Raw genomic sequence first — 7,216 nt, 5'->3', positions numbered from 1 at the left:
CTGTAATGGGGTTTGTGGGGGGGGACTTGGGGTAGGGGAGAGCCTAGTAAACAATCTTCTTCATGTAATTGTAGATTAATGACAACAAAGTTAAAATATAAATTAAAATTTTTTAAAGTTAGATTTAGTTGTGGATAGAAATTACAGCTATTCAGAATATATAATATTGTACTAGATATTTGTGCCTTCAGAGGGCATCTTTTAAAATACTCATTGAAGGCTCTTGTTAGTAATTTTAATAGAGAAGTATTATTTTTTTTTAATGATGAGATAGGCCCAGGTTATGGTTGTGAGCTGGGTAAATAAGGAGGGAAATGTATAAAATGAAGTTTGGAAGAGAGTAAGAACAGCAGTTAACTCCTTTATTATCACTCACATACATGGTCCTTTTCTCTCCACTTCCACATGGGTCTCATTTTGACTGGAATAGAACTCAACTGGCAAGAGTCTGGAAAGGTGTGCTCATACAGAAGACATGACAGTCCACAGAAAAATAGTTGCTATTCATAATCTGAACAGATATTCTAGCTTTATGGAATTGCTATGTTTTATCAAAATGATTATAAATAAAATGTGTTTTCATTTTGACCTTCATATAATATTAGAAATCTTTTCCCACACATACACAAAAAAATTTATGACAAACTGAGTTGGAAAACTTCTTAGTAAACTAGCAGTGCAGATGTTAATCACTTGGTGGTGTTCAGGCTATGGTGATTTTCCTAGCTGTAATGACTTTATGGTCCTTATACTTTAATTTTGGTTTGCCTTTGAATGCATCATTCTTTGGCCCCATAGCATCACCTAAGATCTTGGCTGTCCCTTTTTCACTGACCATAAACTACAGTTCCAAATCTTGCCCCACAATTTCAGTTCCTAAGTGTTTCTTTGCTTTTTATCTGTGTGTTGTAAAGCCCACATTTGATAAAGCTCCTTTCATTCATGGCACAAGCCACAACCTAATTATAAAATTTTAAGTGCTGTGAATTAAGTCTTTGTCATTCATCTTCATGATGGAATTTTCTTCAGAAAACATAAATCCAGAAACTCTGTGCATGTGAGTGATAAAATCATGTTAGGAGAGGGTGGAGCCAACATGGTGGCATGAGAAGGACAGTGGGAATCTCCTCCCAAAAACATATATATTTTTGAAAATACAACAAATACAACTAATCCTAAAAGAAAGACCAGAAGACACAGGACATACATCCACACGTGCTAGAGCCCAGCACCTGGTAAAAGGGGTAAGATACAACCCCTGGCCCGGCGGGACCCGAGAACACCTCCCCCCAGCTCCTGGCGGGAGGGAGAGGGAGCCCAGGACTGATAAACACCCAGCCCCAGCCACCCGCACCAGAGCGCAGACACAGTGCATGCGTGGAGGGCTGGAAACTAGGGAAATAGTGCAGCAAGACCTCTGAGCGGGTTCTGAAGCTGATGCCCCTGTAACAAAGAAAAGTGAGTGCTTTTTGAAAGTCTTAAAGGGGCAGGGACTTAACAGCTAGACGGAAACAATACAGGTCACAGCCCAGTGGCTGGAAATTACAGGGAAAACCGGGCGCACTAACCCCCTGGGCAACAGCTCTGAGACCCCTCATGGAGGTAAACAGCCAAGCAGCCCCCTCCCGTCCATTAACCCTCCAGGCACTGCAAAAGCAGAGAAAAAGCCTAAGGCAAACAACACCCACAGAAAGGGAGATCCCTCCACTCCAGCCGGGCAAGACACAAAGACACAGCCTACATGCAATTGCCCAACATAAGCCAGTAGGGGTCGCAGTTGTCCCAGTAAAGAAAGGCCAGTAGCAAGAGAAAAGTTTGGCCCTCCCAGCTGACTGTCAATAGCACCTGTAAACATGAAAAGAGAAAAAAATATGATCCAGACAAGACTAACCCAGACAGCTTGGGCATCTACTACATCTTCCCCTGAGAAGGAACCTGGGGAGATAGATTTAACCAGTCTTCCTGAAAAAGAATTCAAAACAAAAGTCATAACCATGCTGATGGACTTGCAGAGAAATATGCAAGAACAAAGGAAGGAGAAAACAGAAATAAAACAAGCTCTGGAAGGACTTCAAAACAGAATGGACGAGATGCAAGAGACCATTAATGGACTAGAAAACAGAGAACAGGAACACAGAGAAGCTGATGCAGAGAGAGATAATAGGATCTCCAGGAATGAAAAAATTTTAAGAGAGCTGAGTGACCAATCGAAATGGAACAATATCCGCATTATAGGGGTACCAGACGAAGAAGAGAGAGAAAAAGGGATAGACAGTGTCTTTGAAGAAATAATTGCCGAAAACTTCCCCAAACTAGGGGAAGAAATGGCCTCTCAGACCACACAGGTACACAGAACTCCCATGACAAGGGATCCAAGGAGGGCAACACCAAGACACATAATAACTAAAATGGCAAAGATCAAAGACAAGGACAAAGTATTAAAGGCAGCCAGAGAAAAAAGAAAGGTTACCTACAAAGGAAAACCCATCAGGCTATCATCAGACTTCTCAACAGAAACCCTACAGGCCAGAAGAGAATGGCATGATATACTTAATGCAAAGAACAGAAGGGCCTCGAACCAAGACTACTGTATCCAGCATGAATATCATTTACATATAAAAGAGGGATTAAACAATTCCCAGACAAGCAAAAGTTGAGGGAATTTGCCTCCCACAAATCACCTCTACAGGGAATCCTAAAGGGACTGCTCTAGATGGGAGAACTCCTAAAAAGAGCACAGAACAAAACACCCAACATATGAAGAAGGGAGGAAGAGGAATAAGTAGGGAGAGAAATAAAGAATCATCAGACCGCATTTATAATAGCCCAACAAGCAGGTTAAATTAGACAGCAAGATAGTAAAGAAGCTAACCCTGAACCTTTGGTAACCACAAACTTAAAGCCTGCAATGGCAATAAGTTCATACCTTTCAATAATCACCCTAAATGTAAATGGACTGAATGCACCAATCAAAAGACACAGAGTAATAGAATGGATAAAAAAGCAAGGTCCATCCATATGCTGCTGACAAGAGGCTCACCTCAAACCCAAAGACATGCACAGACTTAAAGTCAAGAGATGGAAAAAGATATTTCATGCAAACAACAGAGAGAAGAAAGCAGGTGTTGCAATTCTGGTATCAGACAAAACAGTCTACAAAATTAAGAAAGTAACAAAAGACAAAGAAGGACATTACATAATGATAAAGGGCTCAGTCCAAGAAGAGGATATAACCATTATAAATATATATGTACCCAATACAGGAGCACCAACATACCTGAAACAAATACTAACTGAACTAAAGGAGGAAATAGAATGCAATGCATTCATTTGGGGAGACTTCAACACACCACTCACTCCAAAGGACAGATCCACCAAACAGAAAATAAGTAAGGACACAGAGGCACTGAACAACACGCTAGAACAAATGGAACTAATAGACATCTACAGAACTCTACATCCAAAAGCAACAGGATACACATTCTTCTCAAGTGCAACTGGAACTTTCTCCAGAATAGACCACATACTAGGCCACAAAAAGAGCCTCAGTAAATTCCAAAAGATTGAAATCCTACCAACCAACTTTTCAGACCACAAAGGCATAAAACTAGAAATAAACTGTACAAAGAAACCAAAAAGGCACACAAACACATGGAGGCTTAACAACACGCTCCTAAATAATCAATGGATCAATGACCAAATCAAAATGGAGATCCATCAACATATGGAAATGAACGAAAACAACAACACTAAGCCCCAACTTCTGTGGGACACAGCAAAAGCAGTCTTAAGAGGAAAGTATGTAGCAATCCAAGCATATTACAAAAGGAAGAACAATCCCAAATGAATGGTCTAATGTCAAAATTATCAAAATTGGAAGAAGAAGAACAAATGAGGCCTAAGGTCAGCAGAAGGAGGGACATAATAAAGATCAGAGAAGAAATAAATAGAATTGAGACGAATAAAACAATAGCAAAAATCAATGAAACCAAGAGCTGGTTCTTTGAGAAAATAAACAAAATAGATAAACCTCTAGCCAGACTTATTAAGAGGAAAAGAGAGTCAACACAAATCAACAGTATCAGAAAGAAGAAAGGAAAAATCACAACGGACCCCACAGAAATACAAAGAATTATTAGAGAATACTATGAAAACCTATATGCTAACAAGCTGGGAAACCTAGGAGAAATGGACAACATCCTAGGAATATACAACCTTGAAAGACTGACCCAGAAAGAAACAGAAAAATCTAAACAGACCAATTACCAGCAATGAAATTGAAGCGGTAATCAAAAAACTACCAAAGAACAAAACCCCCGGGCCAGATGGATATACCTCAGAATTTTATCAGACATAAAGGGAAGACATAATACCAATTCTACTTAAAGTTTTCCAAAAAATAGAAGAGGAGGGGATACTCCCAAACTCATTCTATGGAGCTAACATCACCCTAATACCAAAACCAGGCAAATACCCCAACAAAAAAGAAAACTACAGACCAATATCCTTGATGAACGTAGATGCAAAAATACACAACAAAATATTAGCAAACCGAATTCAAAAATACATCAAAAGGATCGTACAAAATGACCAAGTGGGATTCATCCCAGGGATGCAAGGATGGTACAACATTCGAAAGTCCATCAACATCATCCACCACATCAACAAAAAGAAAGACGAAATTCACATGATCATCTCCATAGATGCTGAAAAAGCATTTGACAAAGTTCAACATCCATTCATGATAAAAACTCTCAGCAAAATGGGAATAGAGGGGAAGTATCTTACCATAATAAAGGCCATCTATGATAAACCCACAGCCCATATTATATTGAACAGCAAGAAGATGAAAGCTTTTCCTCTGAGATCGGGAACTAGACACTGATGCCCACTCTCCCCACTGTTATTTAACATAGTACTGGAGGTCCGAGGCACGGCAATCAGACAAAACAAAAAAATACTAGGAATCCAGATTGGTAAAGAAGAAGTTAAACTGTCGCTATTTGCAGATGACATGATACTGTACATAAATATCTCTAAAGACTCCACCCCAAAACTACTAGAACTGGTATTGGAATACAGCAAAGTAGCAGGATACAAAATCAACACACAGAAATCTGTGGCTTTCCTATACACTAACAATGAACCAACAGAAAGAGAAATCAGGAAAACAACTCCATTCACAATTGCATAAAAAAAAAACAAAAAACCTAGGAATAAACCTAACCAAAGAAGTGAAAGACTTATACTCTGAAAACTACAAGTCACTCTTAAGAGAAATTAAAGGTGACGCTAACAAATGGAAACTCATCCCATGCTCTTGGCTAGGAAGAATTAATATCGTCAAAATGGCCATCCTGCCCAAAGCAATATACAGATTTGATGCAATCCCTATGAAACTACCAGCAACATTCTTCAATGAACTGGAACAAATAATTCAAAAATTCATATGGAAACACCAAAGACGCCAAATAGCCAAAGCAATCTTGAGAAAGAAGAATAAAGTAGGGGGGATCTGACTCCCCAACTTCAAGCTCTACTATAAAGCCATAGTAATCAAGACAATTTGGTACTGGCACAAGAACAGCGCCACAGACCAATGGAACAGACTAGAGAATCCAGACATTAACCCAGACATATATCATCAATTAATATTTGATAAAGGAGCCAAGGACATACAATGGCGAAATGACAGTCTCTTCAACAGATGGTGCTGGCCAAACTGGACAGCTACATGTAGGAGAATGAAACTGGACCATTGTCTAACCCCATATACAAAAGTAAATTCAAAATGGATAAAGACCTGAATGTAAGTCATGAAACCATTAAACTCTTGGAAGAAAACATATTCAGAAACCTCTTAGACATAAACATGGGTGACCTCTTCTTGAACATATCTCCCTGGGCTAGGAAAACAACAGCAAAAATGTACAAGAGGGACTATATTAAGCTGAAAAGCTTCTGAACAGCAGAAGACACCGTCAATAGAACAAAAAGGAATCCTACAGTATGGGAGAATGTATTTGAAAATGACAGATCCGATAAAGGCTTGACGTCCAGAATATATAAAGAGCTCACATGCCTCAACAAACAAAAAACAAATAACCCAATCAAAAAATGTGCAGAGGAACTGAACAGTTCTCCAAAAAAGAAATACAGATGGCCGACAGACACATGAAAAGATGCTCCACATCGCTAATTATCAGAGAAATGCAAATTGAAACTACAATGAAGTATCACCTCACACCAGTAAGGATGGCTGCCATCCAAAAGACAAACAACAACAAATGTTGGCGAAGCTGTGGAGAAAGGGGAACCCTCCTACACTGCTGGTGGGAATGTAAATTAGTTCAAACATTGTGGAGAGCAGTATGGAGGTACATCAAAATGCTCAAAACAGACTTACCATTTGACCCAGGAATTGCACTCCTAGGAATTTACCCTAAGAATGCAGCAATCAAGTTTGAGAAAGATCAGTGCACCCCTATGTTTATTGCAGCACTATTTACAATAGCCAAGAATTGGAAGCAACCTAAATGTCCATCGATAGATGAATAGATAAAGAAGATGTGGTACATATACACAATGGAATACTACTCAGCCATAAGAAAAGGGCAAATCCTACCATTTGCAGTAACATGGATGGAGCTGGAGGGTATTATGCTCAGTGAAAGAAGCCAAGCGGAGAAAGAGAAATATCAAATGATTTCACTCATCTGTGGATTATAAGAACAAAGGAAAAACTGAAGGAACGAAACAACAGCAGAACCACAGAACTCAAGAATGGACTAACAGGTACCAAAGGGAAAGGGACTGGGGAGGATGGGTGGGTAGAGAGGGATAAGGGGGGGGAATAAGAAGGGGGTATTAAGATTAGCATGCATGGGGGGTGGGAGAAAGGGGAAGGCTGTGCAACACAGAGAAAACATGTAGTGATTCTACAACGTTTTGCTATGCTTATGGCCAGTGACCGTAAAGAGGCTTATAGGGGGGACCTGGTATAGAGGAGAGCCTAATAAACATAATATTCATCATGTAAGTGTAGATTAATGATAACAACAAAAAAAAGCAGTTCCTGTGTGTTGACCTCCAATGTGTTCTACACAATTGTATAAATTGCATATAAAAGTGTAGGCAAAGAGTCTGTTTGTGTTTATACAGAGGATCAAAGCCTAATTGGGCTACCCAAAAAATGAACTAAGATACGATATGAAAA

This window comes from Manis pentadactyla, chromosome 6 (genome assembly GCF_030020395.1).
Source record: "Manis pentadactyla isolate mManPen7 chromosome 6, mManPen7.hap1, whole genome shotgun sequence".
Taxonomy (NCBI): domain Eukaryota; kingdom Metazoa; phylum Chordata; class Mammalia; order Pholidota; family Manidae; genus Manis; species Manis pentadactyla.
This window is presented reverse-complemented; position numbering follows the sequence as displayed.